The sequence below is a fragment of the Hylobates moloch genome, unplaced genomic scaffold, assembly GCF_009828535.3.
Source record: "Hylobates moloch isolate HMO894 unplaced genomic scaffold, HMol_V3 SCAFFOLD_4, whole genome shotgun sequence".
Taxonomy (NCBI): domain Eukaryota; kingdom Metazoa; phylum Chordata; class Mammalia; order Primates; family Hylobatidae; genus Hylobates; species Hylobates moloch.
In genome coordinates this window covers 154,656,205-154,678,950 of record NW_026652279.1, presented here as the reverse complement: position 1 = coordinate 154,678,950, position 22,746 = coordinate 154,656,205, and the positions used below count along the sequence as shown (strand labels likewise).

The window sequence follows — 22,746 nt, the reverse complement described above, 5'->3', positions numbered from 1 at the left end:
TAATGTCATATTTTAGACTCTTTCTAGTTTCTATATATAGCAATCAATTAGCAAAGTTCAGATATTCATAATGCAATTAAATTCACTTATAATAAAGCTATAATGAGCATAATTTAGGTGGACATAATGAGTCAGAAAGCCATAAAGTATCTTGGATTATCATTACAAATATAAACCACCATGTTCTAGAACTTGAATATAATATTGACAATCGGACTTTCTGGTTATGAGGTTCTAAATGAAAAACTGCACACCAATAATTCAAATCTTCCACTTTGCAACAGCGCATGAGTGTTACTGGGATCCCTTATAGGATGCAAAAAAAGTAAGACAGAAATTAAAGCCATTGGGTATCATTAGCCTCACTGGCCCTCATGCTAGGTTCCCTCAAGACACACTTCGTGTGTTAGGGCACCTATCCTTTTGCACAAATAAGCTTGGGTAGAGCAAGTTCAAGTTTTATCTCATTTAGAGATTATAAATTGCGGTGGGGAAAGAGCTAAGGAAAGATAATGCTTCTGAGGTTACCAATCTAAGTTCCCAAGAGTAAAACGATTCTGCTTTACCTCTTCATAGTCCCCGTTTATTCCCTGAAACTATGCCCCTTCTCAGAAATGCAGGGACAAATCAAGTCCTGCATACTTCAAAAGCTCCAGGAATTTTTAAAAAGACTCTTCTCCTTTCTGGGGTACTGGGTATTCTCTGCTAAGATACAGAAAGGAAATAGTGATGAACACCTCTCCATTAATTCCGTGGAGGCTACTTGTGCATTCTTAGAAGTTGGCTGAAGAAGTGCTTGGTTTAGCCACTTTAGTTCTGATTAATATACAATCAAACCATTGTCTTGACAATTAAATGGTGTCTATAATAATGATAATTATTTTATATTTGTTTTCAAATCAGACCAAAGCAGCAACGAAAGTACTTTTCATTTGTTTACCTCTTTTCTATGAAATACATATTTTTTTAAAAATAGACATTCTGTTGCTACAGTGGAAGCAAAAACTGTGGGTTTATAAATACTGTGTAATTTTGTCCAGGTCACCAAATGGCTTTTTTTACTAAATGTAAAATAAAGTTAAATATTATTAAATCTCTCTGAATCTTTAAGGATTCGGTAAAGAAAATGACTATTGAAACAGATAGGGTAAAATTTGCAAAATTGAGAAGCATAAATTTATCAAAATATTTATATATGCGGTATGCTGATGTTGCTTATGATTTTAGGAAATCGAGAATTTCATACTTTTTAAAAAATACTAGTTATCTAGTTTGTCCTAAAATGGAAACTATATTAAATTATTAATATAAAAGTATGAGAATATCATAAGTTAAACCTTCCGATCTGGAAACCAAGAATGAAAGTAGCTTGGCCTTGCTGATATAGGAACAGGGTGGAAGGCCAAACAGATTGTGAAAGAAGATAAAAAAGAATGGGAAAATCACTGAATTGAAAAATACTAATATAATGAGACTGGAAAGTGGATTCTAATCATGAGCTCTGGACAGCCTATTCATTTATCTTCTTTTTGAGGTCAATTATTTTGTTGGACTTAGGAATTAAAGCTTAATTTATTGAATACAGAGTACTGCCTTCAGCAATGAATAGTCAGTAATCAATAGTGTGGTCTGGATTTGCAAAGAGCTTTAAAAAAAGACAAAGAGAAGAAAAAAAAAAATTCTCTGATACTCATTGCTCTCCAAAGTCTTGAGAAATAAATGTTTGTCTTAGGAATAAAAATGTCATTTTCTCTTTTACTGAGGGTAACACCTCCTTAGTTTTTGTTTTTCTTCTGATATGAGGACTCTGAATATTGAGCTATGCGCACTTTGAAAGTGAATGGTTCAAACAAGACTGCCCACTCACTGTGTCTTGTGGTTTGTTTTTCTTAAGTTTAAATTAGTATTTGTGATTGAGTATAGAAACCAAGTTATCACATTTCAATAAATATGGCTCAAGAAACATTTCCTTAGATTCCAAGCTTACATTGTTGTCTAAGAGTATGTCATCGTCTCAAAAGTTTTCTGTTAGCTTCACTGATCCTCAAAGTCAAGTTATTATTATTTCTTGTTAAAAATCATTATATGGTTTACTGATCGCATAGTCAAAGTTAATATTTGGTATCGAAAGACGCTAATGTATCAGCCAATTATGACAAATGTTGCTACCTTAAGGCACATTGATCTAAGATCTTATGAATAATGGAGATCCAAGGTACTGAGGCAAAGCTAATGTCCTCCAAAAACAAGGGTACTCATTTCATTTTCAGCATGACTGTAGACTTCCACCTTTTGAAGTCTGACTCTTTGAACAAATTACTTTATGCTTGGATGAAAATTGTTTCTCAGCAAACCAAACAAGATGGAGATTTAGAAGACAGTTATGTGATCCATTTTACTGATGAAGTATCATGTGCAAGCAACATCAGAGAGAACAAAATTCAAGGACAATATAAGAAAAAGCAATCTCAACTGAACTCTTTTTAATGGAAGAGGGCAAAGCACACATTGGATAAAGTCTTCAGTCAACAAAAATTTTTATCTGCAAAAAACAATTTGGCAGAAAGAAATGCTATTTGATTTTTTCTTCTTCCCCAATCACAAAATATACATCAAAGGTGGTTGCTTAGGGCTCAGTTACGCTTCATAGGTGCACAAAAAACCTTTCCTAGCCAGCATTAGCCTCTGGGACGATTTTATTCATCTAGAGGGGAGATCTCAATGCAAACATCTGTTTGCTTCAGGGCAGATTGTCTCATGTGGGAGAACAGTCTTGTAGATAAAAACCACCCCTGCTGCAAAAGCAAAAAGAAAGTCTGTGTGATGTGGCCTGATCACTTGGAGAGACCTCTTAAGGGGCAGAAACCAACCCCAAGGAGCCAAGAGGTGCCCTAAGGATAACTGAGAAAGGCCCCAAATGAAGCCTCCAAATAAATGGATTGAAAGGTAAGATGGCACACAGGGACAAGGGGAAGCACAGAAAGAGGAAAAAGGTAGACAAGAAGCTCTCCAGAGTCTACATCACACAGCAAAAGCTTTTCCCATTCAACTCAGAAATGTCTTGTTAACACTACATAGATAAACATGTTCTGTGCTGGATTAGGTACAGGATTGGATTAAGTACTATATAACATCCTTTTCCTATTTTTTTTTTCATGCTCTCAGAGACATTTCCTATTAAAAACTTGTTTAAAATGAATGTTACAGCATGGTGGTGTGACTCTATATCCTTTCGGAACCCAAGGAGTCAAAAGCTTTGGTCATTACTCAGTCAAGATTATAGCACTTGTCCTACTGTGGGAAGCAGGTATGCTGTTTCCTTCCTTAAACCCAGAAATACACACATGTGTATGCAGTTGTGTATGTTTGTGTAGTTCTCTGCTAATCTCTTTGTTTCTACTCTCCCTCAACAACAGGAGGCCAAATCAGTTTGGTCAGCCCAGCCAAGCTGTGGGTAAGGAATGCTCCATAGGAGGCGCTGACATGGAGGATAAACTGATTCTGAAAGCTGACATTTGGCCGGGTGCAGTGGCTCATGCCTGTAATCTCAGCACTTTGGGAGGCCAAGGTGGGCAGATCACCTGAGGTCAGGAGTTCGAGACCAGCTTGGACAACATGGGGAAACCCCATCTCTAGTAAAAATACAAAAATTAGCCAGGCATGGTGGCCAGCACCTGTAGTCTCAGCTACTCAGGAGGCTGAGGGAGGAGAATCACTTGAACCCAGGAAGTGGAGGTTGCAGTGAGCCGAGATCCTGCTGCTGCACTTCAGCCTGGGGGACAGAGCAAGATCCATCTCAAAAAAAAAAAAAAAAAAAAATGAAAATAATAAAATAAAAAAAATAAAAGATGAAAGCTGACATCCTTTAAGGGTTGTGATCCATACACTCAATAAACTTACCAGCCTGCCTCCCCTCCTGCCTTTCTCAAGGTGAAATTAGGAGCATTCTTTCTCATTCCACACACGTGTCAGCTTTCAGATATATCTTTTGAGATCATTTCTCCTTTCAAAAGGCATCTTGCTTATGTAAGAGCCTGATATAATTTGCAGGAAAATGCTGAGTTAATGAGGAGCATTAATGAAGGGAGACGCACAGTGCCATTTATGCTCTTCTGCATTAGACTGTGAGGGAGGGACAACGTGGTCCCAAATGGCCTATCGCTTCCCACTTCCCAGGGGCTGGGACCTTGAAAGTAAGTAGAAGTAAAGATGGAAATTGCTCAGGATGTCTGTCCTTGCCACATGAGGCCGTGTCCTTTGCAAGCTGTAGCTTGTGTGCTACTGAGCAGTAGATGACGCTAGTCTATCTCAGGTGTCAACTTCAGCACTGTGCACATTTTGAGCTGGATAATTCTTTCTTTGGGCAGGGGTTTGGGGAGCACTGTGCTGTATATTGTAAATTATTAAGTAGCATGCCTGGCCTCTACCTTTTAGATGCCAGTGGCATATCCTTCTCTCAGTAGTCACAACCAAAATGTCATCAAACATTATCGAATGTCTTCTTGGGGACAAGACCACTCTCACTCCCTTCCTTACCCCAACCTGCTGAGAGCCACCCTTCTACTGATAGATTCCAAGGTCTACAAATAGAACATTAAAAACATTCAGAGAAAAGGCCAGCCTATTTCTAAACCTCATCTCATCAACCCCATGATTTATTTGTAATACAAATTTGAGGTGCCCTGTCTTAAATGGAAGGAACTGAAAAACAGGTTGTATTCACAGTAAGATTCTAGGTAGTCAATACTGCCATTTCCATGTATGGTGCCTGTAACATGATAGTGCCTTAAAAAGCGGTGAATAGTGAACGAATGAATAGATCAATGGATGAACATGACCATCCAGTGAAATACATCCTGACTCCATTGGTTCTGGACTTCTCTTTGATAGTGATGATTTTGTGGGCCCGCCTCAGAGAAAGAAAGATCCCACAAACCACATCTTAGAATAGGACAGAACTGATTTGCCCTTTTGTCATCTTGCAAATTCTTATACATTTATACACATATAAATATTCATGTATAACCCCTCATGCTCCAAGCTCATGTGTACCTGCGCATAAAATATTGTGCCTTTGTTTAAAAAAAAATGTTGGCTATCAATATCGCTCTGCCAGAGCTTGACTTTCTCTCCAAACTCTGCCTGTCCTGAGCCATTCTTTGCCTGGCTTAATGATTGCTTATGCTGTTCTGTCCCTGATGGGACATGACTTCACAGTGCATTATCTCACCAAGCTGACTGCACTCACATTCACTCACATACTACATTTGAGCAATGCCCAGCATGCTATATTAGAGTTAACTCCCAGACCACTTTTGAGTCTCACACATTGCAGTCTTACACATAAAGGCTTCTTCCACTCAATAAGTCATCTGCTGTATTGAATAAACTCACATTGAAGCTTTGCTCAAGTGTTGTTTTTAATAAGCAAGACTATGGCATCCTTTATTTCCTCATTCACACAATTTTTTAAAAAGCAGTTATATAAGGGAAAAAGGAAAAGAACTATTTCCAATAGATATTACATTGTCTCAGTATTTTTTTCTTAAACATCACTTGCATTTTTTTTGTGTAAAAAGCAGATTCTTCGAATGTATTTTTTAGATTTTGAGGTTGAAATTATATAAAGATATTTTTTAAATTACAGTTTATTTTAAAAGGGAGAAATAAAAATCTGATTATTAAAAGACAATATTGCTTTAAGCAATAATTCCTTTGGGATTTGCCACTTCCGCATCTCGTAATTCATACTTTCTTTTGCTCTGAATGTGTGTAGGTGCATGTTTTTATAAATTAAGTTTATTATAAGTATTATTATTTACTCAACTAATTATTCCTAGGACTTAACAAAAGCCTATATAATTTCAAAGTGATCTTGTAGTAGGAATCCACATCTTTCCTGTTTGAGAGGTTATTAGAACCAAATTTTTAACCCTCGAGTAAATGTCCCTCTCCTCCATATACACAAACTAATTAAAATGCCAGTAATTAGGCAAAAGAACATCTTCATCATTTCCATTTGTCTTTGTTATATTTTAGGAGAAAAGATACCAAACTTTAACTGGAGACAAAAAGTGGATTTGAAACAGTGAATGATGCTAATTTCAAGTAAAACTAGAGATAGTACCAAAGATGTTGCCTGATTTCTAAAGGGCATCAGGTATTTTATTACAGGCTTTACATACTTGCATGGCAATCAGTTATTAATTTATCTAGTTTGCAGATAAGAAAGCTGAGGCTCAAAATGTTAAGTGAGTTACCCTAGACCAATAGAACCAGAATGCAACCCAGAGATCCAAAACAATGATAGATAAGAAATAGTTCTAGGAAAGAACAAGACAGCAGGGTGGCTTTGTAGTTTATCCTAAGTCAAATTTTCAGACCATGATATGAATAATTAATGGGAAGCATTAACTCTTAGGACAGTGGATAAATTCATATTTAAATATAAATTGCAAAATGCATTCTAAAGTCACATCTAAATAATTTATTAAAATAATTTTTGGCCAGGCATGGTGGCTCACGCCTGTAATCACAGCACTTTGAAAGGCCAAGGCTGGCGGATCATGAGGCCAGGAGATCGAGACCATCCTGGCTAACACGGTGAAACCCTGTCTCTACTAAAAATACAAAAAATTAGCCAGGCATGGTGGTGGGTGCCTGTAATCCCAGCTCCTCGGGAGGCTGAGGCAAGAAAATTGCTTGAACCCGGGAGGCAGAGGTTGCAGGCAGCCGAGATCATGCCACTGCACTCCAACCTGGGTGACAGAGTGAGACTCCATCTCAAAGAAAATAATAATGATAATAATAATAATAATAAAGAAAATGTAGCACTTATACACCATGGAATACTACACATCCATAAAAAAGATGAGTTCATGTTCTTTGCAGGACATGGATGAAGCTGGGAACCATCGTTCTCAGCAAACTAACACAAGAACAGAAAACCAAACACTTCATGTTCGCACTCATAAGTGGGAGTTGTACAATGAGAACACATGGACACAGGGAGAGGAACATCGCACACTGGGGCTTGTTGGGGGTGGGGGTCTAGGGGAGGGATAGCGTTAGGAGAAATATCTAATGTAGGTGATGGGTTGATGGGCGCAGGAAACCACCATGGCACATGTATACCTAGGTAACAAACCTGCATATTCTGCATATGTACCCCAGAACGTAAAGTGTAATCAAATAATAATAATAATTTTCATGTGTGATTATTATCCCATTAATATTAAGTAGCTAATGCAGATAACTGAGCCTGGAGAGCATGCTCAAACCTCTGGGATTGGTATATTTTCCTAAAAGTGGGGGCTTCTACTAGAAGAAAATCAAATACAGAACCTGGGATTATCACTACAGTGTATAGAACAGTGACTGGCATACAAAAGGATAGTTAAAATGTTTGACCAAAATGGTGCCTCATTTTATGATATTTGTACACATAGAAAATATTGTGTAAATCATAATTCATATGTATATACATATATGTATAAATATGTGTATATTTGTATATGTAGACAATATTGTGTAAATCATTTTATGTATATCATATGTATTTTATGTAAAATATTATATATTTTATGTATATCATATTATATATACACATATTTATATGTATATACATATAACAATTATACATATGCATGAATACATTCACATATCCCTGACAAATTACATAGAAATCATATTTTCATATTAGATAATATACTTAAATAAATAATTCAGTTGTAAGTCTTAACATTTTGTTAAAATTCTCTATAATAGTTATCCTTTAAGGAAATGAGTGTCCTTAAAATAAGAGCTATTAATGTTATTTGTTTCAACCAAGGAGACTCATAGACAGGGGGCCCTGACTTTGTTCAGCAATCTCAATGGAAAGACAAGTTAGAGAAACTGAGGAAGAACAAAAAAAGCTGATCACATAGTACATCTACTGTGAGATGTGACTGTCCAAATATTATACAGAAAAGATATGTTTCCACTTCCAAAATGGAGTTCTAATAAAGGATGTTATTCACAGTTGAGTACTGTGGTTGGAAATGATTATAACTGCAACACTTAAAAATCCCGATGCCCTAAATTTGTGCTTCTCGAGGTACATTTGACCAGCCCAGAAAGAGACTGTGCGCCTGAACTGTGCATCCCAGGCCCCTGGAGAGGTTCAGCACCCAGGACAATGCTTACCTTTCCTATATGAGTATTTTCCAGGCCTATTTCCTCTTCAGGACCCTCATCCCTATAACATTATTAAATAGCTTGAAAATAAGTGTTTCAGAGAATATGCTTTAAGAAATACCGTAACAGTTTCAAGAAGGGGTTGCTTCTAGTCAGCAATCTATTTTAAGTCCTGTGAGCTAAGAATGGTTTTCACATTTTTCTGTTTGAATACAAACAAAGAAGAAAACCAACAACAAAAGATGATCTATCACAGAGACTTTCTGTGGTATAAAACTACAAAAGCATTTAATATCTAGCCCTTTACCCCAAAATTTTGCCAATCCTTAGCATGGCAGGTCAAAATCTTAAGTGAGATATTCAAAGATAAATTAATTCAACAAAACATATCATGCCTTTAAATTCTTCTAGTCAGGAAGACAGTTTAATTATTAGTCTGCCAACTCTCTCATAAACAGTAGAATAAAAGTTCCTTTTCTTTATTTTTATATGTTAAAATGTGCTCTGAAAACTCCACAATGCCCTCATCTCTTTATATTCCTTTGCACGGTAGCTAAAATCTAAAAGTAACTCCTTAAATCGTGTAAATGATTTGGAGGATTCAGGTGAATTTAGTGATTTTAAAGTGAGACGCTCCTAAAGTTTTCCAAGGCTGTAGTCTAATGAGTCCCAGGAGACTTAAAAAATCTCACAGTAACTCTGACATTTAAAAGAGTATAGAGATGAAAAAGAAGAATAAAAAAAAAAAAACCCTACACTGATACTGGGTTAAGAAAAACTATTGTTATTACAATTTCCTTTTTTTTAACTTCCCATTCATGACAATTAATAAAAATAGAAATTAAAACTATCTTTTAACATCTTACAAAAACTATCAAAGGCCCTGCAACAAAATACAACGTTCATCACAAAACAAGGAGAATTATTTTCAGAAAATCATAAGTATATTGGCTGTTAAAAATACTATAATACATAATTCAAAAAATGTTCACAATATTTAATCCAAGGATCCCTTTGTATTATATTACTCTCAATGTGTATTGGAAACTCTTAAACATTAAAAATTAAATTTACTTAAATTATATATAAGTAGAAACAAGAGTTCTAGGGCAATACTCCTATTCAATAAGTCAAGTAAATCAAGAATATAATAATGCATTTTAATAAATTATTCAGGTCAATTGTACATCACCAGTTTATGTTTTTCCAATGTGTCTAATCTAATAAACTTTTCCATGAAAAAATTTTTAATGAAAAGTCTTCAGTATACAACCATGAATGTTCATTAAAAATAATCAATACTTTGCACCAAAGTACTTCAATTTAATTCCATTAAAGTCAGCTGAAGAGACTAAATGCCGGATTTTTCAGAATCAAGTGTGTAATTCAGTTGCAAAAATGAAAGTTTCCCGAAAAGCAGCACTATGTAATTGGTTGACATAGGGAGAGTTGAAGCAATAAAGCAGTTTGTAGAAATGTTGACTTGAATCCACATTTCACAAGGTTAAACTTTTTCTATACTTAGTGATCCTTTACACATTAGATTGATAAATGTTTTATTTCTTGGTAGGTTATTTCTCCCAAAGATATCTTTTAAAGTAAGAAAGACTGATTAGGCCATTTATGTTCTCACGGTAGTATAGATAAACTATTAATTCCCAGAATCATGAATTAAGTTTGAAATGTGCTGATGGTTGCTGCTAAAAGCAAACAACTGCTTTGAGCCTATGGACTGCATTTCTATCTCACCCTAAGCTCTGAATATAAAATTAAAAGCCGAGATGCTTTCACAGTTCACTTTCATCATTGCAGTTTCCTAGCAGTGGCCTGAAGAAAATGGCCTCTGGGCCTGGCCCGCAAATCTGCTTCCATTTTTCTTTCAGAAATGACATTAACCACAGTGTGGGATGCCTGTTTAACCCTTTATATACCTAAAGTATATAACTGTATTAACGGTAACTTAAAATCATTTCCAGTTTTTTTTTTTTTCTCAACTGTAAGAGGCAATTAGGTTTCCAAATCATGATGGTAGTATTGACAATATATATTAATCTGTTCATAAACCCAGTTCTTTCCCCAGCTCCCGTTCCTTCTTCACCTAAACATTTGTTGGACTAGAAGATGGAAAAACTCCAAGAACAAACCACCAAGGATCAAATCTGGATGTGGACCCAAAGCTGGTTTTTTTGCTAAAAGCCAGTGATAAGGACCTGGGGCTATTGGAACAAAAGATTGTGTAGGCTCTAAGGAGACTAGAGGAACAGCCAAATGGAGTTTACTTTTTCCTTCCTGCTTCACACAGTTCAGTGGTTTTCAACCCAGGGTGCCCACTAAAATCACTTTTAAAAATCTTGATGCCCAGGCTGCATTCATTTTCTCTGGGAGCGGGATCCAGGTACCAGTATATCTTAAGCTCCCCAGGTGATCCCAGTGTGCAGCCAAGATTGAGAATCACTGCAGCTCTTCATTCTCCAACACTTTCATTTTAGTTGATGTATGACGGTAGTTCCATGGGCAGTGGAAGGAGAAATGGAGATGGAGCCATATTATACATCGTGAAAACCCCCAATTCTATTCTTTCCTTCATTTCCTTTCCCTTCTCTCTTTACTCCCTATAGACAGCCAGTATTCGCATCTTGAGAAGAGAGAGTTTCATTGATGAAAGAGTATCAAGAGTATGTGAGGAACACGAGCAGTGCTTCTGAGGACAAGACTGTGCTGGTATCTTTTCCTTTCTCCTCCATTTCTTTTCCATTTATCAGCACCCAGCACTCTCTCTCAACTCTCCCTCTGCCTACATCAATTACAGGACCGGGCTTGTCCCACGATGCGGGAAGGACGGGTATAGCACGGGAAGAGGAAAGAACAGGACTTGATACTCCCCCAGCTAATTAATGACCAGGGGAAAAGGAATGCCAGTCACGGCCCACCTAGGGTGCATTTAAGCACATAACACAGACAACAAAAACTGAAGGTATTGAGAAATGCTAAGTTGTAAAAGCATAATTATATATAAAAATGTTGTGAAAATATTACATCTTAATTTAAAGCTAAGTTTTTAGGTTATATCTTTCTGGTCCATCAAAAACTGGCAATACTGAAAAATGTGAAAATTCACAGAATTAAAAAATTTACCTTATTCCACAGACGTCTAAATAAGAGCAAATGTAAGTAGAACATTATGGGAGGTTAAAAAAAGAAATTGAAAAGTAATATTTTTATATATCCTACTATATCCCACCTTCATTTCTGAGTTGTTTTAAACTATGTGTGTATATATATATAAATTATTATATATAATATGTACATACATAATAAATATATGATTTATATTAACATAAAATTACATATACTGTATAAATATATCTACAATATAAGTATAAAATTTATATTTTATATATACTTATATATTTATGTATTATAGATATAGGTATAATTAATAAATTATACCTATAATAGCTATTATATATAATAGATATTATAGGTATAATTTTTATAAATTTATATATATATATATTATTTTTTGAAACAGGGTCTCACTCTGTCACCCAGGCTGAAGTGCAGTGGCACCATCTCGGCTCTGCAACCTCCCCCTCAGGGGCTCCCAGGATCCTCCCACCTCAGCCTCCTGGGTAGGTGGGACTACAGGTGCACGCCACCACACTGGCTAATTTTCGTATTTTTTGCAGAGATGGTGTTTTGCCATGTTGCCCAGGCTGATCTGGAACTCCTGAGCTCAAGCCATCTACCTACCTCGGTCTCTCAGAGTGCTAGGATTACAGGCGTGAGCCACTGTACCCAGTCTAAACTACTTATATTTTTTAAAATATAAGTTTTAACTTCTTTGATATTTATTACCAAAGTCTTTTTTTAATAAATGGTGACATGAAAGATGCTTCAGTAGAAAATAACACTAATAAAAGGAAATAGTTCAATTACAAAGGTAAGGTAAAAGATTTGTGTGCAAAGATATCCATCCCATTATTATTTATATCAGCTAAAATGAGAAGGGATTTAAAAATCTCACAAGAAGGATAAATCTACACTGCAAAATATTAAGTTATGTTTATAATTACTTTTAAAGAATATTTAAAGGCTAACACCAATACTATCACTATTCCAAGGGATTCTTATATTAACTGATTTCATGTTGTCAACAATCCTATGAGGTAGTTATTATTATCATCAACGTCTTACATTTAGGGAAACAGAGGCAGAGCAAATTTAAGTAACTTCCAAGGTGATGGAGCTGGGATTCCAAATCCAGGCAGCCTTCCTCCAGGTTTAGTGCCTACAGTGATAGACCCAGATTCTATGAGGATTGATGCTGATGCAATTTACAGGACTCCCTTTAACAAATATTGTACACAATTATGAGTAGGCACAATTAGGTACAGAGCCTTTGAAAGGGTCTATTAATGGGAAGGTACCTGCAACATAAGCTTCACCAGATTCAAATGAAATCCACCTTTAATATAAAATATAATACCATAATAGTATGCTAAGATAGAAATAAAAGACATAAAAGTATATATCCAATACAATCTCCGTTTTGTAAATAATTTGTGAATATGCCTATTAAGAAAAATCAAAAGAAAATATATAATAACGATTTACAATTGGTTGAAGAATATAGTTTGTGGTTTTTTTTTTTTCCTCTGTACATTGTCTAATTTTCCAAAATAAACATTTGAGGAAACAGAGGCATGGAAAATTTAAGTAGATGGCTATAAATTATTTTCATAGTTGAAAAAAACGAATATTATTTTAACTTAAAAGACCTAAAAATATAGGAAGTATTTTGTCTAATAAATCTACCATGGAGAATCCAAGAATCAAGCTGAAAAAACAAAAAGCATAAAGAGGGCAGAAGATAAACAAGTAATTTACTCAAAATCACAGAATGTAACAACAACGTAGCATGGAATAGAATTTGGGTCTCTTCACTCTAAATATAGTGAATTCACGCTGATTAGTAAAAAGGGTTTAATGAACAAAAGAAGTAAGTAGTAGTCTCTAAAGCACAGCGTGCTGGCTATAAAATAATAGTCCCCGGCATGGTTAGGTAATTATTAATTGATAATATGATCATCTGCAGTTTTGGTATTCTAATGAATGCTTTTTAAAATATAGATAATTTCCATCTATTTCTTGGCAGAGAAAGGATTTCCTAAATTGATATAATCAGGAGACAATAAAATTTCATTGTTCGTTATTATAGATGTCAGACCAAGCTAAAGAAAAAAAATCCCTCTTAGATTTAAATGACTATGAATTGAAAGTCGTTGCTCATTTTCTCTACAGAGCCTTTGGTGGGGATTTGATGAATAAGATGATTAACTGTGGAATTCTATAAATGTTTCTACAAACAATTTGAAAACAATAACCAAAGTAAAGAAAGTTAAGACACCTTTTTACCACCTTTGCCCCTTACCATACACTTGGTGCTTATTGATGTCAGGAGTTAGAGATGGCTCAGCTCCCCAAGCCACGTCTTAGAAATCATTTTAGTCTTTAAATCTATCAACAGGAAAATAACATGAGGCTCATGTGGCATCACAGGTGTCCTAATTCAAAGGTAATGAATATACTTTTGATGAATAAACGAACAATAGATATCCTGATGTAGTCACATAATAAGACAAAGTATTATTGTGTAAGACCTAAATGAAAATGAATAAATTTGATGTCAATCTAACTTGCTTAACATTGATTAAATTTATTTTGTCAGTTATTCACAGGATACTTCTCAAAGAAAAATGTCAGATTCATTAATTTCATGTTCTTGGAAGGCTATTTTACTTTCATAACATTGTCATCTGGAATGCAAGAAACAAAAAAACGATCATCTTTAATCATTTGATAAAATATCAATTAGTGACTGCCAATACCAATTTGAAATTGTACAGGGTTGAATGTATGCGGGTTGTTTTTCATCATGTTAAAATTATATTAAATTCTAGATAAGAATAGGCTTACTTTGATACAGTTACATATTTTACAAATTTCAAATTTTTTATATTTCAATTTCTGAATTATACGGATCATTCACAAAAGTCCCCCCAAAAGGACATTCAGTTCAGAATTCAGTAATTTTCAAAAAGAATTATTCATGCCACAGGCTTATTATTTCACGCTTTAGTGGATGTTTTATATTTTTTGTTGTTATTAGTCATATGTTATATAGTGATATAACATCATTCTTATTTTTTTCCTCTGATGTGTGTCATAAAAGCCACCCATCAGCAATCAGCATGGTTTACAGGAAAGTATCTGAATATTAAAAATTGGTAATCTCTACAAAATACAGCCTTAATACAGCTCTGCTTTCGGGGAGGGAACTTATTTAAAAATCTCAGCAAAGCTTTGCCCAAACAGCAGTCTTTTGTTTTTTGGTTTTGTTTTGTTCTCTTTTAAATACCTTGACCTGGGAATAGGTAGCTTCTGTTGTAAATGTGACTCCCTCTGTGCCCATCTCTCCCCTCTGTTTTTGAACTGCTAATGGTAATGAATCTCCCTCTTCCAGCGCCAACTGCTGCATTCAGTTATCATCAAGAGCAGACATCAACCAGCACTCTAATCTTGCTCTGATGGATAGAATACTAACCTTTCACAAGATTAGAGACACAAGGTGCTGTGCAGATAATAAAATTCAAATAGGTTTATTTCAAAGGGCAACCCAATCTCGCGTTTGTTCATGGGTCACTTGACAGATCATTTGCCAAAGTAGTTTTTGTATCTTTCCAAGCCAGGTTCTGGTTCAGTGTGCCAAAGATGTCAAATTAAGTGGGTCCCCAAAGCCCCTAAGCCTACAGTTCCAAAGTACAAACAGGAAAAGTTGGGAATAACACTATTTTATTTCATGTGAAAAAACTCTATTGGCCAATAATTTTGATTTTGCTTAAGTCATACCTAATGTACTCAAGAGACAAATCAAGGCTGACCATGTTGAAAATACCAATGATTTAGCATAACTGCTGGTATTGTGATCCTTAAATATAAATTTCAAAAGACTAGAGATTTTATTACAAATAAATACCTAATGAAAATAAAAATCAATAATTAAAAAGTGCTTTTAAAAACACTTTGTGGATATCTGCTTAACATTTTTCTAGAAATATGTCGAATAATATTTGTTAATGGCATAAATCTAGAATAAGCACTGTATAAATAAGAAGTGAAGGACCAGGAAAAAAAAAGCAGTTCCTCAAATAGCAATGAGTAATCCTCAACAAAAGTTTCCATGTATTTCTCCTGTCCACTATCTTCTCGTTATTTAAAATTACCTTCTGCCACATACGAGCCTATAGATACCTCCTAATAAGAAAATGGAAAAGAAAAACCAAAAGCAGTTACATGTTAAGAAGACACCTAGAATGTGTTAGTCACCAATAAGATACTACTGGCAAAACTATTGTAAGAGATAAAACATTAAAATCTAAAGAACATTAATAATTATATACCACTGCACACGATATTGATGATACATATATCATCGTTATATTTAATTTTGTTTCTTAAATGATTAAGGCTCTTTTTGCAAGGTAGTATAAAAGTTTTGTTCTTTTTTTTCAAAAAAGATATACATTTGATAAACTGTATTATCTTATAAAGTGAGACAATTAAATTTATGTATGATACATATCTAAATTGTAAAAAGTTATTTAACATCTAAATAATCCTTCATTAAAAGAGAACTTTGTGGTTACCAATAGTTTATTTATTTTAAATATCATGGTCATCCCATTTTCCTCAAGATATTCTTAAATCAATAACAATTAATTATCGTTACTATTTTTTACTAATTAAATAAGGTTTTGAAAATAAAACAATTATAATCAATTGTATCTTTAAGATGAAATATTTAGCAGGTCTCTTTTGCTATTTCATTTCAATATCGCAGCTGGAAAAACATCTAAAGCAAATTCTTATTACACATAAATATGAGATTACATTATCCCCAGAAGTTATGCAAAATTAGAAAATGTTAATTAAATTCTTTTAGAGATGTTTACTTTTAAAAACTTTTAGAAGAATCATTCCTTTTTTTTTTTTTTTTCTTTTTCTTTTTTTGAGACAGAGTCTCGCTCTGTAGCCCAGGCTGGAGTACAGTGGCATGATCTCGGCTCACTGCAACCTCCACCTCCAAGTTCAAGCGATTCTCCTGCCTCAGCTTCCTGAGTAGTTGTGGGATTACATCCACCTGCCACCATGCTCTGCTAATTTTTGTATTTTTAGTAGAGACGGGGTTTCACCATGTTGATCAGGCTGTTCTCGAACTCCTGACCTCGTGAATCATTCAATTTTTTTCATTTATCTGGTAATATACATTTTATGAGGTTAAAATTTTTATATTTTGCTGAGATACAGGAACTACTAAACTATATACTACTTTCCCTGTGCAGGGGAAATGTCAGCTCACAGTAGTTCTAAATATCTAAAGCAGTCCTGTAGAAGAGATGGATGCCCAAACACAGCCTCTGAATACGACTATTTACATATCACAACATAAGTGGAATGATGCATTATTGACAATTACTGACAATCCTGATTCTCTTGGCTTTTATCAAAAGTTGAGAGACAGGCATATACCAGTACTCTTGACCTAAGTTTTCTCATCTCTAAAATGCAAATAATAATAGTCCCTTCCTGATAGAGTGTTATGAGAATGACATTATATACAGGAAGCAATTAGGAGAGTGTGTGGCACAGCATATAGTAAACACTATATAATTACCAGTTATTATTAGTTTCTCAAGAATGAAACACTTGCTAATAACAAACACCCTTGGTCATTATTATCCATTTAGAATTTATCTTGGCATATAAAAGATGAACATTACTTTTCTCAGGATATCAGTCAAATGGCGTCTTCTGAAGGTATCTTTATTAAGAGAAGTGAAAAAATTGCATTTGGCAACAAAAGTAGGTGGAATGTGTTAGTTATGTGATATGCTTGATTAGAAAAATCATTTAAGGGAAATTAAACTTATTCTTGTAAAACCTGTATATCCTTCACTCACTTTTGAGTTGATCAACCACCTTCCCCTATACGTGGGCTAGTGTGTAATTATCAGATCTCCTTCTTTTTTTTTTTTTTTTTTTCCGAGACAGAGTCTTGCTCTGTTACCCAGGCTGGAGTGCAGTGGCATGACCTCGGCTCACTGCAACCTCTGCCTCCCAGTTTCAAGCAAATCTCCTGCCTCAGCCTCCCAAGCAGCTGGGACTCTGGGCACCTGCCACCACACCCAGCTAACTTTTGTGTTTTTAGTAGAGACGGGGTTTCACCATGTTGGCCCGGCTGGTCTTGAACTCCTGACCTCATGATCCACCCGCCTTGTACTCCCAAAGTGCTGGGATTACAAGCGTGAGCCAACGTACTCAGCCCAGATCTCCCTCTTTATGGCCTTTCAGTGACTGAGACCTAAATATAACATCACTTCACTGAATATATAAAGTGGTTTTCCCTTCTCGGTAATCAAATGACATTGTTGATATATGTTGGTGCCAAGGTCAGCGCAGATATGCCTCATGTCTTTCTCTTATAACAAGAAGTGTGGCTGCAGGGTAGAGATGCAATATGAGGCAGGGAAAGTAGTTGATACTGATGTGCACAGAGCAGCTTTATTTTCACATTTTGCAAGTATGGGATTTAATAAGTTTCTTTTTGTTTCCTTACACATATTTTTTAGCATTAATCACGCAGCAATTCCTTCCCAATTAATTTAGATCATAATTTTAATTCGTTAAAATCACTTTGCAATCTCAACCTTCTTTTCAGAAATTCTGGCAAAGAGGCTCTAACAAAGCTGACTCTGCCTCAATCCCCATGAATATGCTTTGCATTCTCTCATGAAACCATTTGTTAGGGGAAAAAAAAAAAAAATCCGATCCACAGTCAAGCTTGTGGGGAATGTCTATGTAAGCAAAGCCTTGTCCTCACACTATTGACTGACCAAATCTAAGAACATTTTCTTAACCAGTTCAATAGCTACCTGATTATGATTCTACCCGAGCCATTTTTTGCAAGCTTGTCAATGACCACTCCACGCGAAATAGCATTGACAATGATGCAAAGATCAAACTGGGCTGGAACCAGTGGATCTTTCAGTCTATAAGATCAATCACTCTGTCAAAGAGGGAAATTAGTTTTGTTGGGCATGGCTTGTTTTTGAGCAGTCCATGTTCCCTGCCACTTTGTCACACTCTGGGTGCTTGCAAATTGATTGTGGAATAAATTGGTTCTGACTCTTTTCAAGAGCAGACCTTAACCTCTTAAGTAATTAATTGCCAGATATTTACTTCATTTTCCTTCTGTACAATCATCTGGGGTGACTGTCCTTTCCCCAGTTTCCTGAATCTGTGCCCATCCGCCATAAATCTGCAAATTCACTTAAATGAATACAAGGTAATTTGATGTTGCATTTGATTTGGCATTAAGTGCTACACAGTTGTTGACTTCAAAGTCAAATACATAAATCACTGCTCAGGCAAAGAGGAAGCATTTCTTCTGAAATGATTTGAATATGACCATACAGTCAGGTTCAGATATGTGAAGATAAAACAACATTAAGCAAACTGGTTATCAGTTTCTTATCAAAACTATGTAAGTAAGTAAGAAAATATACATATGTATCTATATAAGATGAATAAAAACTTAAAGCAAATCCTGGCTTTTGTTATATATCCTGCTGTGATGTTTTGCAGATCCAGGCGTCAGCTAATGTTTTCCCCAAGAGCAAAATATTCCACAATACTTAATATTGCACACTTGGCTTTGGACTTTGGGCATTAATTTTGAATTTCTTTACTTTTAAGAGGTGAATCAGATCTATCAGAATTCTTTAATGCCCTTTTTTTGTGGTTTAATTACGGGCCATCCCCTGAAAGGTAGCACAATAACAATTTATCAACTAGTTTAGCTCTCCCACAAGAAAATGTCATCCCTTTCATCTGAATTTCAAAGCAGCCATTTGGTCAATGGGCCTCCTAAAAAACAAACAATAGTCACCTTCGAACAAAAGCAACTTGAAAGCCAGGACTGAAACCATTTCAAGTCTATTTCCAGTCATCACATGCTTGAACCTCTATTATCTCATTTGGGTTTGTGTAGAAATCTAAGACGACCTACAACACAACAATGGGGACAGCTCCATTTCATTTAGAAAAGTGATAGAAAGGTGGCCAGATGAGAATATAGTGAAACGGATTCAATGTAGCTATTGACTCTTGAATGCTTTCCAAATCATCTGAAGCTGTTTCTACAACAAAGTTCTTTTTCTTTCTTAAGACAAAATTAGACATGTCCCGTGAGTGTCAGCTGAGCCTAAACAGAGATTCAGAATTAAATTGTGCCTGATTAAAACACTGGTGGGCCACCAGCCTGAGACAACAGGCGTAGGGAAGGAGGGGCTGGGGGAGCTTTCTTTAAGAACAAAGTTTTTTGGATGGGTGTCTGAGAAAAGCAAGGAACTCAGAGACCAGTTTAGTGTCTATGCTGAGTCTTTCGCCACGGAAGAGATCCGAGGTCAAGGAAGAGCAAGGGATATAAATTAAAGTTGAGCAGTTCTTATTTACTTGAAACTTCTCTGGGGCCAGGTACAAAAGTGGGCTCTAAACACACACAGTAGATCCCAGTGCAGTAATGACCAAGGGAATGTAACTCCAGTTACTACCTAGAAAGTATAGAGTACAGGGAACACCAGCAAACAGAATCCAGGCAGCCAAGCAGCATTCCCACAGAGTAAGTGGACAGTGGTGGCAGCTGTCATTTGCCTCCTGCACGGGGCTTGTAACTGGCAATAGAAGCCATCAAGCAGGGCAGAAATGGAGAAGTGGTACTGGGCACGTACGTGCAAATGTTCCAGGTTCAGCCAGAAACAACTAGAGAAACTTTGATGGGGGCCAAGAAATGGCTGCCAAAGGTACCTCATTTAGGGAGGAAGGGTGTCTTGCTTATGAATTACAGATATCAATGTTACTGTATTTTAAATTATACCTTAGAGTCAGAGCCAGACATCCACATTTTATACCACGGCCCTTAAAATCCTAAGATCTGAAACAAGAGCCTTTCATTATGCAAATTGAATTTAAAGAAAGTCTTAACTGAAATGAAGAAAATTAACCCACTAATCACATTTTGTAAACTTCTCTTCTTCCTGATTCACAGTATTAGAAATGGAAATGCATATGGTCACTGATCCGGGGAACTCTATCCTTTATTTGCAGGGCAAGGAAGGTAGCCATCTGACTTGTCAGAGAATCCAATGTATTTAGATATGAGGAGTGGAAAGAAGGGAGAGGCATATTTGCCAGGTAGTTACAAGACTGATAGTTTTTCAGAGTTGCAGGATCTAAAGTAAAACAGTACAATCTGCTGTTCTCTTAAAATGAATATATTTCCACTTTCTTTTGTCTTCACTTTCCCTCCTATTCTCTTGCTCTCACAGCACCTGTTCTATGCATTGATAAATCCTGTTGTTGATACTTTCAAAATGTGTGTAGAATTCAACCACCCTTCACTAAGTCCACAGGCACCTCTCCGATGGAGCAGCCATTATCTCTCACCTGCCTTACATCTAGGTTTCCTAGCTATCTCCTTGCTTCTATTCTCAGCTCCCTACAACTACCTTGCTGTTTACCGTTTATCTCTACACATGCTCCCCAAACAGGAAGCTTAAAATAAGGGTCACGATCTTTGGTTGGTTGGTTGGTTCTGTTCTGATTTAGCTCAAGCTCACCATAAAGAGTTTCTGAAACACAGTAGGTACTCAGTAGCTATCTGTAGAGTGAATTCATCCTCACTCATACTTTCTGGAATAAACTTGCTTTCCATAGGAGTTCTATGTTTAATTACATACACTTCGTATTAACAATATGTAACTTCAAAGTCTGTCACAGTGGCTGGAATTTGTATTTTTTGACAGGAACTAAAACTTTAAAAATTGAATGAAATATTTCAGCTCACATGAAAGGATACTTAGTTATCCAACAGATTATTTGGAAGAGAAATGTTGAGGATAGAAGACCTTGGCTGAAATCATATCATACAGAGAGGAGTTACTATGTAGTTAACTTATAGATGAGGCTAATTCTTACAATTTACGTGATTTTTTTTTTCCTTTTCCTTTGTGTATACCTGTTAAATTAGCACTTGGAGTCTTTAGATAAGGCTTTTTACATGAGCATGTGTGATCTTTACATGTGTCATCTTTACAAGAAATATATTTTGTGTAATATTCAGAATAGGATGAAAATACTCTAATTTTTAAAATTGTTTTTACAACTTACACATAGAGCTATATAGTGTATAGTAATAACTACCTCGTTAACCTAAATGAATCTAGTCTTTGGTGAATAAAATGTTAACATTTAGAACTGAGGTTTTATAACCAAGAAATTATTTGGCCCCCTTTGTATTATACAGACACTAGGGTGACTCAGGAAAGTGAAGTGTAAGTGGCCTACTTAATTTCATAAGTGCCATGTTGTCTAAGTCACCCATCTGCTCTTCATTAAGTCAGACTCATAATTTAAAACAAAATTATAATTCTTTAAACTGTTGCCTTTAGGGGAGTGACCAATGTCCCAGAAACCTCTTTGTCGTGGATACAGATTACTGAAGACAGCATAGCACTGAATTAGAAAGGAAAGAGTCTTGGGTTTCCAGTATGTTCAAGTATATAACCTTTTGTAAGATATTTGGATTATCTGTGAATTTATTTATCACAAGTGAGTCTACTACTATCTATGGGAGTCTACCATACACCAGTGTCAAACTGTCACAGCCTTGAAGCGTTTCTATCAAGCACTGAGTGTTTTTCAAGAGGAAGTGGACAGAAAGAATGCAAAAGTCATTGGCCTCTGTTAGACCAGTGGCTCTCAAAGTATGGTCCCTGGATCAGTGGTGTCAGAATCAACTGGAAACTTGTTGGAATGTAAGTTCTTGGCTTCATGCCATTTTATCTGAATCAGTAACTCCAGGTCAGGCACATCACACACTTCCCATGCCCACTAAAACTACTGACAATTTCATTTGGCCAGCCTCTGTATATGGTACTTTCAACAACTAACCGACTTTATCAAATTCCCCTGATATAATTATGTCTTGGGAATCTGTGCTTACCTTCTGAATTTGTCTACGAATCTTTAAATCTTCTAACACCCAAAAGAGATCTTTCCTTAAATCTCACCTTTCTATAATCCCAGTCATTTTTATTCATTAGTGGAGAACACCTGTAACAGCAGGAGCTACTTACATTTTAATTGTTTCTTGTTCCTCTAAATTGCTTGTCATTATAAAAGAAATGACAGAAGTGAAATGGGAGAAGACCAATGTGGCAAGAAGTGTAAAGCCCATTTCCAGTGTTTAATTGCTATACAATGCAAAGAACAGATTAAAAAGATAAATCAAAAGTTTGCTGAAAAAAGTGAGGCCCCCAGTCAGTTTTATGGTTTCATTTGAGCTGCAAAGATATTATTATACACTCATTTCCAAAACAATGAGCTCTTACTGTTTATGAAAGTTTAATCTCTTGGTTTATTGCCTTAATATATTTCACATTGGTA

General features: G+C 35.6%; 1 protein-coding gene across 1 annotated transcript in view; it reads right to left on the bottom strand.

The window, feature by feature from the left end:
• Window positions 1-22,746, bottom strand: part of GPC6 (glypican 6) — a 1,190,656-nt gene that overhangs the window by 581,359 nt on the left and 586,551 nt on the right. The gene's annotated exons all lie outside the window — the stretch shown is intronic.